This window comes from Serinus canaria, chromosome 10 (assembly GCF_022539315.1).
Source record: "Serinus canaria isolate serCan28SL12 chromosome 10, serCan2020, whole genome shotgun sequence".
NCBI lineage: Eukaryota > Metazoa > Chordata > Aves > Passeriformes > Fringillidae > Serinus > Serinus canaria.
Window position 1 is genome coordinate 3900996 of NC_066324.1, and position 16100 is coordinate 3917095.

Here is a 16100-nt window from a genome sequence, read left to right on the forward strand (position 1 = left end):
TGTCTCACTCCTCCCAGCCTCCCATCCCACTTTTGGGTCTCCCATTCCCTCTCCTTGGAACCCCAACCCCTCCTGGTCTCCAATTCTTCTGCAATCTCCCACTGCCTCCAGGCCTCCCACTGGATTTTGGCCTCCCACCCATCTTTGGCTCCCCTCCCTTTCTGGCCTCCCATCCCACTATTCAGCCTCCAACCCCTTTTCTGCATCACAGCCCTTCCTAAACTCCCACTCCTCTTTTTGGCCTGACACCTTCATTTTTGCCTGGACATCCCCTTTTACAGCTGGACACTCCTCTTACACCCCTTTTTGAACCTCCCATCATTTTGAACCGCCCTCCCCTTTCCTTCTGGGACTGCAGTCCTGTTTTCCTTTTGCTGTCTTTTTTTTTTTTTTTTTACTGTCTGCAACCCTGTTTTTAGCTGGCACCCTATTTCAGCTGTTTTTCATCCTTTCACCCCTTTTTAGCCTTCTACATTGTTTTGGCCTCCAGCCTCCTCCTGCTGTCCTACCCATGTTTTGGCTGCCCCAGTTTGGGGGTTGGTGAAGGGCAGCCCGCATCTGAGCTATTTTAGATTCTGAAAAACACACCTGAGAGGCTGTTGATCACATTTTTTAACAGCAGGTTGTTTGCAAGGAAACTGCTGAGAGCATTTGCACTCAGAATTTAATCAGTCCCAAAATATTCAGAGGAGCCTCAGCAACAGCGCTGCTCTTCTGCTGTCTGTCAGCCGGGCATCTGTGCAGGGAGAGGTGGCAGATCTGCTCACACAGATGCACCACCACCTCTGACTTCAGCTGCATCATCCTGTTTTACCACGTCCCCACAACCTTTTGGCCATGTCTGACCATCAGCTGTAATTGTTATTTAAGGTTAAAAGCCCCTGTACTCTTGGAGAGGCTGGTAGCTCTGAGGTGGTGGTCCTGCCTCAGCTGGGGCAGTGGCACAGGGACAGGAGAGCCTGGTAAGGGCAGCTCACAGGAGCCAGGCTGGTCTCTCATCTCCTTTTAGCCTTGGTAGTTTGGGTTAAACCTTCAAAATGGGAGTTTCCAGCCCATGTGTTGATACAACATCTTCCCCAAATTTTCCACACCCCAATCCACTCTCTGTGTCATTCTGATTGGGAATGCACTGGCTGTTTCCACATAGGAGATACATTTTAAGGTTCTTCACATGCACCAAAAAAAAAACCCAAAAAACAAACCATTTCTCAAGCTATGCAATGATTTTCAGTGTTCTATAAAGCAATGGTGGGACAGACCTTTTCAAATTTATCCCAGTTTTATCTCAGACTTGTCTAAACTTCAAGCAATTGGATTGGCAGGACAAATCTTAGCTCTCCTCCTCACATGCCCTTGCCCATTTTGACGGTCAGCTAAGGGGGGATGAGTTGAATTTGTTATTCCAGTCATACTGACCATTAACCCATCCTCATTTAGGACAATATTTAATCACAAGCTCAAAAAGCCTTGAAAGGAGTAATTTTTATAAATGATAGTCTGAGCCATTTGTCCTGCTGAAGGCCTTGAGGGTTAACAACAGGAACATCTGCAAGGCAGTTATTGTGGCAATCAATCCCCAAATACAAATAACTCAATAATTTATAACAGACCCCCACCATTAAATTGTACTGTGCTATTTTCATTTATCTCAGTGCTTATTATGGTGTTACACTGATTTTTAATAATCTCTCTGGCCTTTTCATTTGCCTGCTGGTGCTTGTCAGATTTAGCTCTGGTTTGGTATTGGAGAGCCTGTGAGCCAGGCTGGATCTACCATTTTAATTATTCCAATTCACTGGATGAAACAAATCTGAATAAGAAAGTAACATTTAGCCATGTCAGAGTGATGAATTCCTGTCATTCAGAGGAACAAATACATGCACTTATTTTGTCTTTTCAGGGTTCAGTGATCCAGTCCCAATGTTAACTTTTGCCCCCATTTTGCCCCTCATTAAGTCTGTCTCAGAGAGTAAAATCACCAGGTCTTTACCTCACCTTTGCCAGCACCTCTGAAGCAGCACTTTTTTGGTACATTCAGAACCAAAACAATGATCTGGTTTCTGCTCTGAGATCTTTTATAACACCAAAGCTCTCAGCATTCCTGTGCCCTGGACACATCCTCAGCTCTCAGGTGGAAGCTCCAGCTCTGGGGTCAGAGGATCCAGAAGTGGAAACCCAGAAATTCAGCCCTGTGAACAGAGGGTGTGAGGATAAGCAGACAGGAAAGAGGAACAAAGATACTGTGATTTTTGGGCATAGATGCAGTTCCTCTACAGCCTGAGGGCATCTGCATCCTTAGTCATGCAGCAGAGGTGGCTTGTGCAGGGAATGTGCTTCCTGTATTTCCCTGTGTTGGGCTCCTGTCAGGTTTTCCTCGCTAGACAACATCAAAACGAGACAGGCATAGGGTAAAAGCCCTGGGACGAGCGTGTGAGGTGGTGCCAGAGGTTTCACAGGTGTTATTTCTGAGTGAGAGCAGAGGCGGTATTGGGAAGGGCGGTGTGTTCTGCTGGCTGGGGTGAGTTGGGAAAACCAGGTCATTGGGGATGTTGTGCAGCACCCGGAAGGTTTTACAGCTCTGCAGCCTCGCCTGGGATTTCTGGTTGCTACAGCTTAAGCAGCTCCATGCAAACCCTCATTTCCCAGAGGAGTCGGATCAGGTGCTCGCTCAGGAGGACCCAGTGATTTGGTTTTTAGACATCTTTCACCACAGAGTTATACAAATCTATTTTTTAGAAGGGAGGTCTTTCCACAGCCAGACTTGCTCACGCTGTTCCTCAGATGGTTTCCACCTCCCAGCAGCCAAGGCTGTGCTCCTGCTCCCTTGGCATTTCGGAGGGGTGGGCTGATCCCCGCCGCTGTTCGCGCACAGGGCTGCGCTTCAGTCCCCATGGAAACAATTTGGAGAGTTTTCCAGCTTGTGTAGCATCGCTGAGCTGTGTTTTGCCTTCCTTTTCACTTCCATCGGGAGGGCGGCAAAGCTTTAACGCATTCATGTTTGAAAAGCACTTTGAGGTGCTTGAGGAAGGTGCTACAGGGGAGAGAAGTGTTATTACCCAGATTAACTGTTTCTGTTCTGCCCGGAGTCACAGCGATGAGTGTCGCTGTGCCCGCTGGAAGCAGGATGGGGCAGCGAGGTCGCCGTGTACTCGTGGCCTTCTGGGCAGCTCTTCTGCAGAGTCACCTCGACACCAAGGGAAGGCTGAGCAGGACTTCCACAGCTGCAGTCAGGCAGGGAATACATTCTGGAAAGCTCGGTGGCCTGATTTGCACAGGCAAAATGGGGGAATTCACCACAAGGAATGGCTCCACACGTTTCAGGTGCAACAGGAGCACAAGGCAGGCAAGAGCTCATGGCGGAGGGAGCTGGGGATGCTGCCTTGGATGTGAGGTGCCCCCAAAGCTCTGTGAGGAGACCCTATTTGTGCTGTAAAATACCCGTGTCAGGGGTGTTTATCCACTCCAGGCACTGCAGTTGGGCCAGTTCCTGCTCCTGACCGTGAGTGCAGAGCGCTCCCAGACCGCTCTGAGCAGGCTGCACCCCGATACTTTGCAGGGTAAAACCACATACTTGTCTGGAGCCCAGGAATGTAACACACTAGGGCCTAAGGGATTTTACATTTCTATTCCCTACCGAGTGCCTCAGCACCTTCCAAGTACCTGCTGTGCTCCAGACACACCTAAACTCTGCTAACCCATCTGTACTTGGGAATCACTGCACAGCTCTGGCCACTGCTGTGTGTAGGAATTGGGCTCCAGTTTCCCCAGCCCTCATCCCTCCCCTGCTTCCCACAGGGTGGGTCTCCTGCAAAATCCTCTCCAGTTACTAGGCACACTGGCCTTCCCATCTCTGGAAGAGGAGCCTGGAGCCGATGACAAGGGTTCCTGAGGATCCTGCCAAGGGGTATTTTGTCTGGGCTGCCTTTTTCCTCTCCTCCTTCAATTCTGGTTTGGTTTTGTCAGTTTTTGTGGGGGGATTGGTGGTTGTTTGCATTTTTCTAGATTATTTTTCTAAACTTATTATTTGTAACTTCCTGAAAAAGAACATTATTAACAAACACCAGCTGAATCTACCCTCCCTGCCTAGTTAAGGGTACAGTGAACTGGGACCATGTTACCCCCTCTCTGCTCTTAGTTCCAGCAGCAATTAAAAAATCCAGTTATAAACCTCTTGTTTTAACATTTGAAACAAATCTTTTCCCATACATGCTCTCTCTCCAGTTCCGTGTGATCAGTTGAAAACAAACTGAAGCAAAAAATGAAGGGATTGATTTCCATCTGTCAGGTCCTCACCTGCCCAAACCCTCGAAGGGAGAGGCCATGGGACACACTGAGTGAGTGAAGCCAGAAGGGGCCCTTTCTGTCACAGCAAGCTTTAGTCAGCTTCAGCCACCCATGAGTACACCCTCACTTCATTCTCACCCTTCCTGGAAAGGCCCTGGCCCCTTCCAGGCTCTCCCCTTGCTCCTGGCCCTCAGCGGTGCCAGCTGCTCGCTCTGCCTGACCTGCCTCAGTTCCCCTTCCCCCTTCCATAGGTCCTCTCTGTGCTGTTGCTGTGATTCATTAACGCTTCAGAGACACCAGTCTGAGTGGAAAAAACCCAAGCAAGCACCAGGTTGTGCCTCTCTGTACATTTTCTATAGTGACTCACAAGCCTGACCAGGTAACTCCCCTTCCCTCTCACTTAGTCACTCTCTCCCTCCCGGATAGGCTGGTCTGACTCCTCACTTCACTTATTGCTCTTGTTTTCTTTGCTCTTTCCTCCCCAGCTCTACGTGTGAGCTTGAGGATGGGAAGTTCTCCCTCGCTGACCCGTGGCACACAATGAAGAGCAAAGGAAAACACTGACTGCAGCAACTTTGCCTGTGGAGGGACCACAGAGCAGAGCTGCCCCCCTTTCCCCGCCTGGGCCACGCACAAATTACTTTGTCATTGTGGAGAAACAAATAAGGCTTCGTTCTCATTACCATCCTGATGGGAGTAAACAAGTTTATTTACACTTGAGCACTGCTGAAGAATTAAGTCATAGAGAAAAGTTCAGGGTAGGTGGCCTGTCTTTGTCATTAGGGCCAGCTTTTACAAAATCCCTGCCCGCTCGGCCAGACAGGCTGCTATTCAGGCAGGCCCGGGTTAATGAAAGTACGGTGTGTGCTTGTTAAAAGAAGGACTACAACACTTGTAATCATGGGTGGTCACATTTTTATTTAATGATACGTATCTTTCCTTTCTCCAGCCTTCCCTCGTAACCCTTTGCCTCCCACTCAGCCATCCTTCTGCAGTGACTAATTGTGAGTCCTCAGCTAAAATCTGATACCAGGGCCACAACCAGCTAAACCCACTGAACAAGGGATTTTTATTTTAAAATAATCTGTTCGTTTGCAGCCCTGGGATTCTGTCAGGGCAAAAAGCCCTCAAAGCATGAGGGGCCCCACATGTGTAATCGCTGGAGCTAAGATAATAATAAAAGGACAACTGCAAACAAACTTTGGAGAAGAAAGGGCTGCGAAACAGAACTGCTTCGTCTCTTTCAAGGCCTTCGTGTGGCCCTGGTGATAAATCTGTTGGGACAAGGATACTTCAAAGCCAGAGGTCGAACTCTGCTCTCATTTGTGCAAGTCTCACAACTCGTGTCAATGGAGTTTCACCCAGGCAGGAGGCTCAGACCTGCTGTTCTGCTCTCATGAATGCAGTGAAAGGCCAAGCCAGCCACGATGGGGAAAAATATCTATTTATCTATGACACGACCTTGCTGAAGTACTGAGTACAATCAAGCTACACTAGAAAACCTCCCAATGTCTCCCAACTTTCCAGCTATTTCTAAAGACTAACCAGTCTGAAGTGATGTGTCTGGGCTGAGGAGAAGTTCAAGCTCAAGTGTGTTTTTTTGGCATGTCCTGGGTGTATTAAGGATTCTCACAGAAGGATGTACTCACACAGAGGCATCACTCACCCAGAATTTTCACCTGCCTGTTGCAGGCTGTTGCTTCTGAATGTGGTCATGGATGGAAGGTTTGTCTGTGTATACCCCACAGTCATTCTTGAACTTTGCAGTCCTTTTTGACAGAGGAGCAGAGATGTGAGGACGCTAAATTTTTCCAGATTTTACAAAACCCACAGCTGTGTGAGAAGCTGATGCTTTGGTACATGTAAATTATCACCGTCACTGGGGTGTCTTATTCACAAGCATTTTCCACTGTCACTTAGGAATCTAAAACCCAATTACAGGCAGTTTTGGGAATGGAGAAGGACCCCTTCTCATTGAGACTTCCCATCTGCTGATCACCTGCATCCATTGAGGACAGGGAGAGCAAAACGCTTAAGACAAAGTGTTGTGCAATGATGTTACTTAGTTACAGTCTTTGTTTCTTTATGAGGTTGGAATAGACCTCACCTTGGTGTTCCTGCCCTACCTCCTGCTTCCCTCACCCAGCAGGGCCCAAAAATGTCAGTCCCCACATCCCATCCGAGGCCTGGGGCAGCACCTGAGCAGGAAGAGCTGCCTCTGATAGCGAGTGGAGAAGGGAAAAGGAGCAACACGAACGTGTCACTGCCTGCCCCAGTGCTCCCAGCACTCCCTGGCCCTATTTTCACCTCTGTTTCAAGGCATATTTATTATTCCAGAGGAAACAGCCTGTTGGCTCTATGAGTTATGATGAGAGGGAAGGAAGGACTTCCAAACTTGGGTCAGCCTGAGCCTCAGCCTGTTTCAAGTTCAGCAAGGAAATCTCAGGTGGCTGAAGGTACAATTCAGTAGTGCTCGCCACAGGGCAGTGGGAATTAGCTCCATCAAGGCTCCCAGTGCATTCTGAAGAGCTCAGGAGCACTGGTGGTGATGAGCACCACCAAGGGGTTGGGTGGGTGCTGAGGCTGTGCCTGTGTCCCAGGCAGGAGGGGAAGGAGAGCGTGGCTGAGGCTGCAGGTGGCAAACAGGGCAGCATGGCCTCCGAAGCAGTGCAGACTGATACATTTATTAAATAAACATGCTGAGGTAGGTGGCAATGCTAAACAATGTGCATAACTAATACTCAGGGCTTGAAAATCATCAACCTCCCCAAGTGCTTTGCACATATTAGTGAGCAACCCGTGGAGCACGGCTGCTCTCCCCAGTGGGAGGCAAACTGAGATCCAGAGGGTGAAGGATTCCAATCCCTGATGATGTTCCTCAGTTTGGGAGCACAATATGAGCCCGTCTAAACTCAAGGGAATTCTTTGATAAAGGGAGATGAGAACGAGGAGGTTATTGCAGAATGGCAGGAGCTGAATCTCCGTATTTGCAGCAGAGATTAATTTGGGTAAAGAAATTTCAAAGTGATAATATGAACCTCTCCCTTTATCTACTGCTTCATGCTCAGAGGCAGAAACAAACCCAAGCAGGGAATCAGGAATAGCCAAGCCAAGGCCAGGCTGGATGGGGCTTTGAGCACCCAGGTCTAGTGGAATGTGAACCTGCCCATGGCAGGGGTGTGTAATGAGGTGATCTTTATGGTCCCTCCCATCCCAAACCAGTCTAGAATTCCACGATTCTAGGATTCAAAGGCCTCCCCTGAGCTCTGCAGCCACCAAAGCCACCTCTGAGTGTTTTCCTTCACCTTTTCCTCTTTTTTTCCTGGCTTTTCCCCCAGCATTTACAGAAAGCATCATTGGTGATGTGAGGGTTAATGAACACCTTGCTACAGCAAGGCACAAACTCATGAGTCTTCATGTTGTCACGAAGGTGTTGCTGAGCTTACGCTGCATGAAATATCCCAGAACTCCTGCAAACTGTGGGATTTAAATTCACAGGCTATAATTACAGAGTCTCCAGCACCCTCCCACACTTTGCAATGCCTTCACAAGTGGGAGCAGCAGGAACACCTGTCCCGGGCTCCTGTGGGCTTGTAGGTCCTTGCCTGCAGCCAGGCAGGGCTTGCTCCCTGGCAGGAGGATCCCAGCAGAGCCTCCTGCCACGCTGGGATGATGGGCTGGGAGTCTGGACTCTCCTGGCTGTGCTTAGGAAACAGCCCAAGGCAGAGTCAGCACGGTCACGTTTGCAAACGGGTGCTCACAGCCAGGTTAATTGGATGCCATTTCACAGTCAGCTTGATGACAGCCTTAAACACAAGGTTTGGAGGATTTACAGAAGCAAGGGAATGAAAAGAACTTTCCTGGGATTGCTCCTTCCTGAGCGAGCCTGGGGAGCATCACAAGTGTGAACCCCAGCAATGCTCCTGAGACTCTTGGAGCTCCCCCAAATCAGCATCAGCCCAGCAGACCTGGTGCTAACCTGGTTCCCAGGGTGGGGACCAGTTCTGATCATGGATGCTGTGGTGTAAATCAGGTGCACATAGAAGGGGCGGGTTCAGCAGGGGATGAAGGGAATGGTTAAATTGGTATAAAATCCCCAGTTACCAAAAATGCCATCCTGGGGTGATCTTAGCCTTTGTTAGGCCAGTACTGCTCGAGGTGAGCATCACCATGCATCTCCTGTGTCCTGGCAGGGACCTGGGTGTCAGGCAGGGTCCCAGGGGCTCTGGGGACAGAGCAGAGAGTCCCTCAGAGGTTCCAGCCTGTCTGTTTTCAGCATGGATCCACCTCAGCCGGAGCAGGTTCCTCCATGGCACACAGCAGGGTCTCCTTGGAGCGTTTGGAGCTGCTTGGGAGCTGATGTCATGAGGGCTCTGCCCAGACTGGCACAGGCAGGCTCTGCACAGAGGTGGTTCTCTCTGCCTCCAGGGCACTTTTTGGAGAGTTCCACAGCATCCTCCCCTCCCTGCCCCTGCAGCAGAGCAGCAAGGAAAGGAGGAGGAGGAGGAGAAGGAGGAGGAGGAGAAGAACTTCCCAGGGCCACCTCAGGAACGTGGCTACAGCCTTACCCAACAAATCCTCCTGCCAAGTGGGTAAATGTAGAGGCTGGAGCTGCCAAGGATATCCACAGCCACCAGCCAAAATGCAGCAGCTCTGGTGATGGTGGAGCCTTGGGTTGTGTGGGGACAGGGACACCCCCATTGCGTGGGGTAAGTGCATTCATGCTGGAAAAGCTCCTCAGTTCCTTCTATCCTTATGTGCTTAATTTTTTTTTTATCCTGTGCTGGTGCTTATCTCATCCCATGGTGATAACAGGAGGGTATTTCTCTCCATAATGAGTTGGAGAATTAATATTGGGTCCTCCTTTGTGGCAGGAGGTGCATTTAGTGCTGCCTTGCTGCAATGCCTGTCCCTGTATTTGTGTTTGCCTTCCCCCTCCACCCCTTGGCCCCTGCTGCAGCAGGACCCCCATACCTGGGATGAGCCTGTAACTCCTCCAGCCCACCTCTGCCCACAGCCATCTGCTCTCCCACACCCTGGCTGCTCTAGCAAGGAGTCCTGGAGCTGCAGGAAGGACCCTCACAACCCCTCTGGCATCCCAGTGCACAAACATCCTCTGCATCCCAGAGGAGCAGAGGGGACGTGGAGCCCCCTCAGGGGAAGCAAGGGCACTCTGTGGGCTCTGCTCCAGCCTGTCCTGGTGGGACACCTGCTGGGTCACCAGAGGGGCCAACTGCACCCCTGAGCAGCTCCTGCTCAGCCTGTGCTCATGACCCTGCCTGACCTTTCCAGCACTTGTGCCTTTGACTCCTCTCTGCCTGGATTTGGGCTGAGGTGGAGCACCCCAAACTCTCATTTACTGGCAGCCATTATCACTGGAGCTTTATTAGCCCTTAGCAGTTGCTCCTCTGTGGTCTCACTCCGAGGTGACTGATGCAGAATCTGATAAAGGGCACCTGATATCACTGTGAATAGCTGATGTAAACTTAGCAGACAGTCCTGTGACACATCATGTGGGCAAATTAATAAACCCCTTCCCAATAAATTCAGCATATGTCCTATAATCCCAGTTCAAGGGCATCTCTTATGTCAACATCACTAAGTTAGCTACTCTGCTCCCCTGGGAATGCAGCACCAGGACTGTTCTGGTCAGAGGAATTCCCCCTCTTGCCACCACAGAGCAGCAGCTCTGGCTGCTGTGGGAGTCAGATTTGTGCTGGGAGATCCATCAGCTCAGGGACAGAGCAGCTCCAGCCCAGGGCTCTGGTTTCTGCAGGGTTTCAGGCTGACACCCCAGCGTGGGACACCAGGGTCCCCACCTGCCAGTGGGGCGTCCAGGGGAATGGCACTGTTGGGACCAGCATTTCCCACTGGATTCTCATCCCCACTGCTGGGGTTCCCTCCTGCAGAGCTCCCGTGCTGCTGCTGAGGTGGCTGAGCCCCAGTGACCTCAAGTGCTCTGGGGGTCTCCCAGCAGGATCCCTGCATGGCCTGGGCTCTGCTGCTGCAGGAGGGTGCCCCCAGCCCCACGGCACTGCTCAGGGTCTGCTCTGTGCTTTTCTGTGGGAATAATCCCAACCCTGTGTGTCCTGGAGCAACGGGCAGCATCCCTCCCATGCCAGACACCAGACACCCTTCTGCACACAGGTTCCCACTGGGATCAATGCATTGTGGCTCCTCAAACGAGCTGTTTCAGTGATTATTTTGCCCTTGCCCAAACAAAAAAGCAGCCAGAGGGATATGAAAAAGGCAGCAATAGCATTTTGTTTTTCAGAGTCCCCAGATGATCTGTTTGAGGAACCAAAACATTTACAGGAGGACTCAAACCCATTCGCTTGGCTCTGCGTGTCTCACAGGACCGAGTCGTTTGTCACAGTGCTCCTAATCCCCCTGCCATCAGCCAGCAGCTCTCCCGGGGAGCTGCACAACCCATCAGCATCGGGGCAACCCCATGGGGGCCCAGGGCCACCCACGGAGCTCCACCAGCCTCACGCTCACTCCAGAGGGCTAAGCCAGCCCTGGGTGTCCCATCCAGGCTCCTTCAGGAGCAGCTCTGAGGTCCGAGGCTCTCTGCAGAGCCACCACCGTGGTCCCTGCTCAGCCCTCACATCCTGCCATGTGCTCTGTGAGATCCCCTCAGTCCTGTTTGCTCTCCAGGAGCTGCTCCTGTCCCCCCACCCCCAGCAATCCTTCCCTGCACACTCGGCTCGCTCCTCAGCATTGTTCCCCAGCGGGTATTTATTTGAAGGGTTTCATTAAATTATCGCACAACATCACTTGGTACACAGCTACAAATTAATTTAGTCAGTTTGCATTTGGCTGACCTAATATTCATTATATTCCAGTCAAGTGGATGTGTTTGCTGTTTGACGGGCTGCTCCACGATAAGATACGTGGTCCAAAGTACCGTACTTAGAACTAGAGGTAATATTTACAGACACTCCATGCAAATACTGCAATTACCTGATTAATTATAGCCCTTCTGTTTGGTTCTGCAGATCACACTCTTATCCCTCCCTTCCCCATTTCCATATTTGTCTATAATACATGGGAATAGCCTTTAGATCTATACAAAGCAAAGCTGGATGTTTTTTAAACGCTCTGTGGTCACTCGGAGCCCTGCTCTCCCCAGTGCTGTGCCTGCCTGCAGTGGTTTGTTGTGCCTGGGATGCATGGAGCATTACCAGTGCTGCATTTTAATAACAATCTCAGTCCAGGAGATTGGAAATTGGAATCTAAACATAGCCCTGAAGAAGGACGAAAAAGGAAGTCAAGAGGGACTTGGTAATAGTGTTAAATGTGCAGGGGTGCTGTAACTGCAGTTCCCCTTAACTGCAGGAATAAGCACACTCAGACCATGCTCTGGAGATGGACAGACAGACAGGTGGACAAAGAAATCTTACTGTTATACAGCCCTTTTCATCCTGGGATCAAAAACACTGTGAAACTGAGCAAAATGCAGCTGCTGTCCCTGCAGTCACCTGTCCCTGCAGCACCAGCACATGCTATCAGCTGGTTCCTCTGCCTGTGGTTTACTTTAATTTTTTTTAAATTTATGGTTAATCAGAGAGAAAGATTCAGGCATCAACATTTGGCTTCATTCTTGTCTGACACTGTGTTTTGCCCTTCTAATGTCAATGAAGCAATTTGTGATGGAGTGGAGTCACTCCTCCAGTTTAGGAGGGCCTGGAGATGGGTGGATTTTGCAACCCAAGCAAAAGCAGAGGCGTTTCCTCTGGCTCAGGAGGGAGGATGGCTGTACCCCACACCCCACTGATGTTCTTCATGGGGCAGCCTGGGCAGAGGTAACCCCCTCCACCCAGTGGAGGGACCCAAAGCAGAGCAGTGGGATGGAGCTCTGCCCTGAGCAGCTGCAGTGGCACTTGGCACGTCAGCATTCCAGCTAAAGCCCCATCCATTCTCCTCAGAGCACAGTGAGAGTGACACTGGGGCTGGGCAGAGGGGAACTGTGCCCCTGGCTTGGCCACGTTTCCAAATCCCTTTCCTACCTGGGAGAGCCACAGCACCTCTGTGCACTTACCAGAAAAGATGATGGGAAGGGCTGGGGGACTTGAAAGTGCTCCCAGCCTGATGGCCTTGACACAGGAGTGGGATGAGAAAAGGAAACAAAGGAAAGGAGCACTTTCGCTCAAACTGGCCCCATTACCCAGCTCAACATTTGCTTACCTCTGTGGGATCACCTCATCCTCCCTCTGCCACTTCATCCTCCCCTTGCCCAGCTGGGACTGGGCACCTTCAGCCTCTGCTCTTTCTCACCTGCCTGCAGGTACAACTTTACCTCTTCCCATGATCCCTGCCCAGTGCCAGGCTTCCTGCCCCCTGCCAGGAGGTTTCCTAGGGGCTTCCTTTTGTGCTTAAGCACCTTGCAGTCAGGGACCCTACAGCAATGCAGTCTCATTATCTGCCTGCCAAACCCATCAATGAGAGGATCTCCAAGGTGAAATAAAACCATGCATTACAAATGAAATGCTCTGCTGCTCTCCTTTGCCTCCTGCCATCACCGGAGATCTTTGTGGTTAGTCTGCAAGACAGCTCTTCCCTGCTAATTAACATTTAAAAGTCTTCCTCTCTCACCCTGCCACCGTGTCACAGGGGCTGCTATCACCCAGGTTGTTCCTTGAAATAATTCATCACTTGGGAAACATCAGAGGCTCATTGTAATCCCACAGACCTGGCCTAAAACCAGATCTGTCCTCCTGCATTCCATGCAGTAGTCTCTGCAAGGACTGGCTCAGGATGTCAACCAGATTTGATTCTCAGAAAAAACACCTTTCCAAACTGTGTGTGTCTGATTTTACAAGCAGGATTTTGTTTTTCACGTCAGTAAATAGTCTGAGCAATGAGAACACTCTGTGTGACCTGTGAAAAATCACTGAATATATGTGTGTTTCCAGCTCTCTGTTGCAATTGCACCACTTTTAGCTGGGGAGAGAAATTGCCCTCTACCTTGCATATTTGCAGTGCTTAGTACAAGGGCCTAATTCCTCAAAGCTTTTCTCTTGTCCTAAAAACCACATCAAATATAATTTATCTAAAACACATAAAATATAATTTACCTACATCTTCAACTCCCATGGGGGAGCAGAGGAACTTGGGGGACAAAGGCACTTTGCTGAGTCCCCATTTCCACGGGGCTGTGCTGCTGCTGTCAGGTCATGGCGTGCATTGCAAAAGGGTCCCCAAGCACTTGGGCATCAGCATCAGAGGGATGGTGCTCACCCTGTCCCCATCCTGGCTACAAACCTGCAGAATCAGGGAAAACCCAATCTCTCACCTCTCATATCCTCAGGGCCTCAAACCACACTGGCAGATGCTCCTGTTCTCTCTGTTCATGGACTCTTGCAGCAGCAATGAACTTTGGAGGTCTTAACAGTTCTGGTCCTGCCTCCTTTTCCTTCCAGTGATATTCCCACTGCCAGATGGAGAGCAGATTGGTTTTCAGTGTAACCCAGCCATTACCCACCAAATGCTCCTGCCACAGAGCTGGTTGTGCTCAGGCTTTATGCAAACACCTCTGAGGCTTTTATCAGCAGACACCAGGGAGTTTGTAGTTGGACCTGTGCTTCATTTAATCAGGGGAGAAAACAACAGAGTGGATCTCCACAGCACTGGCTCAGCCTTGGAAGGTGGAGGAAGAAGTATTAAATCAATGACTGTCAATGTCTCTGGTCTAAAGCAGCAGTTCCCAAGCTCACTTTGCTCAGGGACTATTGACATGACAGCAGGAGTGCTCTGGGGTTTGCTCCAGTTCCTGCAGCTCTGTTGATTTGCCATGGGATGTGACGGGGGATCTGCAGGCAGGACCACACACGGCTCTGACAGAGGAGTGTCAGTGCCACAGCGTGTCCAAGGGTGGGCAACTGTCACCTCAGGAGCAGGCCTGGCAAGGAACCCTCCCTTGTTTTTATCTTCTTCAGCCTGGTTTGGGGTTTGTAGTGCTGCCTGCAGCGAGAGCCCTTGAAGGCTATTGGAAATAATCTCATAAATAGAGCAGCACCCTCTGGGAATGTCTGCCTGGCTCCCCTCAGGCACAGCAAGTCCCAAGGCTGCTTTTGTGGGATGTGCTGCTTGAACCAACAGCCCCCTCTAAGAAGAAGGATCTTGCATCTTTATGTGCTGTACAGCAGCCAAAATCTGGACTGTCCCACCAGGAGCTGCCTCTCGCTCTCCATAGAGCACAGGAGAGTCAAGTTTAATCCAAACCAGCTGCACCTGTGAAGATCCTGCTCATGATAGAAGATGTGAAGGGCCAAGTCTTGATGATTACTTGGAAATGTGAGCCTTGGAGAAAGAGTCACAGTTTTGGGAGCAATGATGACAGAACGGTAAATTACATAATGTCCCATAAACGGAGCCCGTTCGTAGCCCAATTACCCGTCCCAGCAGCCCCATGCAGTTGATTGCAGCATTATATAAAGGGCTTTTCATTAGTCAGAGAGTCACAAAGGGAGCTCTTTCCACGTCCTTCTTAGGATTACTTAACCATCACTCTGGACAAGACCAGCAGAGCATTATTGGGATGTGTCAGAACAATACCCACCAACCTTTGCTCAAGCACGTCCGCTCCACTCAAGCATCATCCAGCAGAGGGAACAGGGACACGGTGGTGGCTTCGAGACAGGGTTACCCACACACCGTGTCCTGGGATGCAGGGAGGCCTGCTGTGCCTCTGCCAGGGCAAGACATCTCCAGCTTGGAGCACCTGGGCCTGTGGTGTGGGCTGAGAGAGGGCAGCAAAACCCACCCAGCACCCAAAATGAGCCCCCTGAGCATTGGTGAGCTGGTGGAGCTCCTCTGCCGCCACAGCCAAACAAATGCAGTGGCAGCACTTTGCAGAAATCCCTCCCTTGCTCCTGCAACCCAGGGATTGACAGGCTTTTCCAATTTCCCCTGACCTGGTGTACATAATAAAGATGCAGAGCACTTGTGACAGCAGCCCTGGATTCGTGATGTTTCACCCCAGTGGAGGATGTGGCCAGGGAAGCAGGTCCTGATCACGTCCTTATCGCTGCCTGCTGATGTGACCTTCCAGAAGTTGCCTAATATAGCTCGTCCGCATTTCCCTCTCCCCGTGGCAGAGATAATAACAGTTCCTGGGTGTTGCAGAACTCATTCATTCCCATTTGTTTCTGCTATCTCAGATTATCAAAGAGCAGTCAGGAGGAAGACTGGCAAAGAACAAGCTCTTATTCACTTGTCAGTTAGAAACAGTAACCTATTTTAGACTAAAAACGGGGGAAAAAATAATCCTGATAGAGGTTGTTCCTTGGCTTTTCCTGCTGCTCAATTTAAAATCTCCCCCAGCCTCCACCCTGCCATGGCTGGGGTGAAATGTTGACCATTTCACAGAGCACCAAATTGGTGTCTTCCCTCCCCTGGCAGGAATGACAATGCAAACAAAAATAGATAATGCATTTAAAAAATCTCCAGTGGATCGTCATGGTGATAAATAATTGTAGCATGTTGCCATAGTAACTCTGGCTGTAATAAAGAGAGGCCTATCTGCAGCTTAGCTAAATTTAGTTGTTCCAAACTATTAAAAATATTTTCAAATACTCTGGTAACTCTTTTTAACATTTTCTGGGGTTGGAAGCAAGACTTAATCTTCATTCATGCCTTTGTGTTGTCTCCATATTCCAAATACGCTTCATCACTGAAATAATCAATGCCATACAATTAAAAAGTTGTTAAACTGAGGAAATTGCTGAGGATCTTTCTGTTTCCCACCTCTTTAAGCCTTTTCACCTGGAAGTGTAAAATCTGTATATTGAAGATTCCCATTCTGCCAGGCCTGG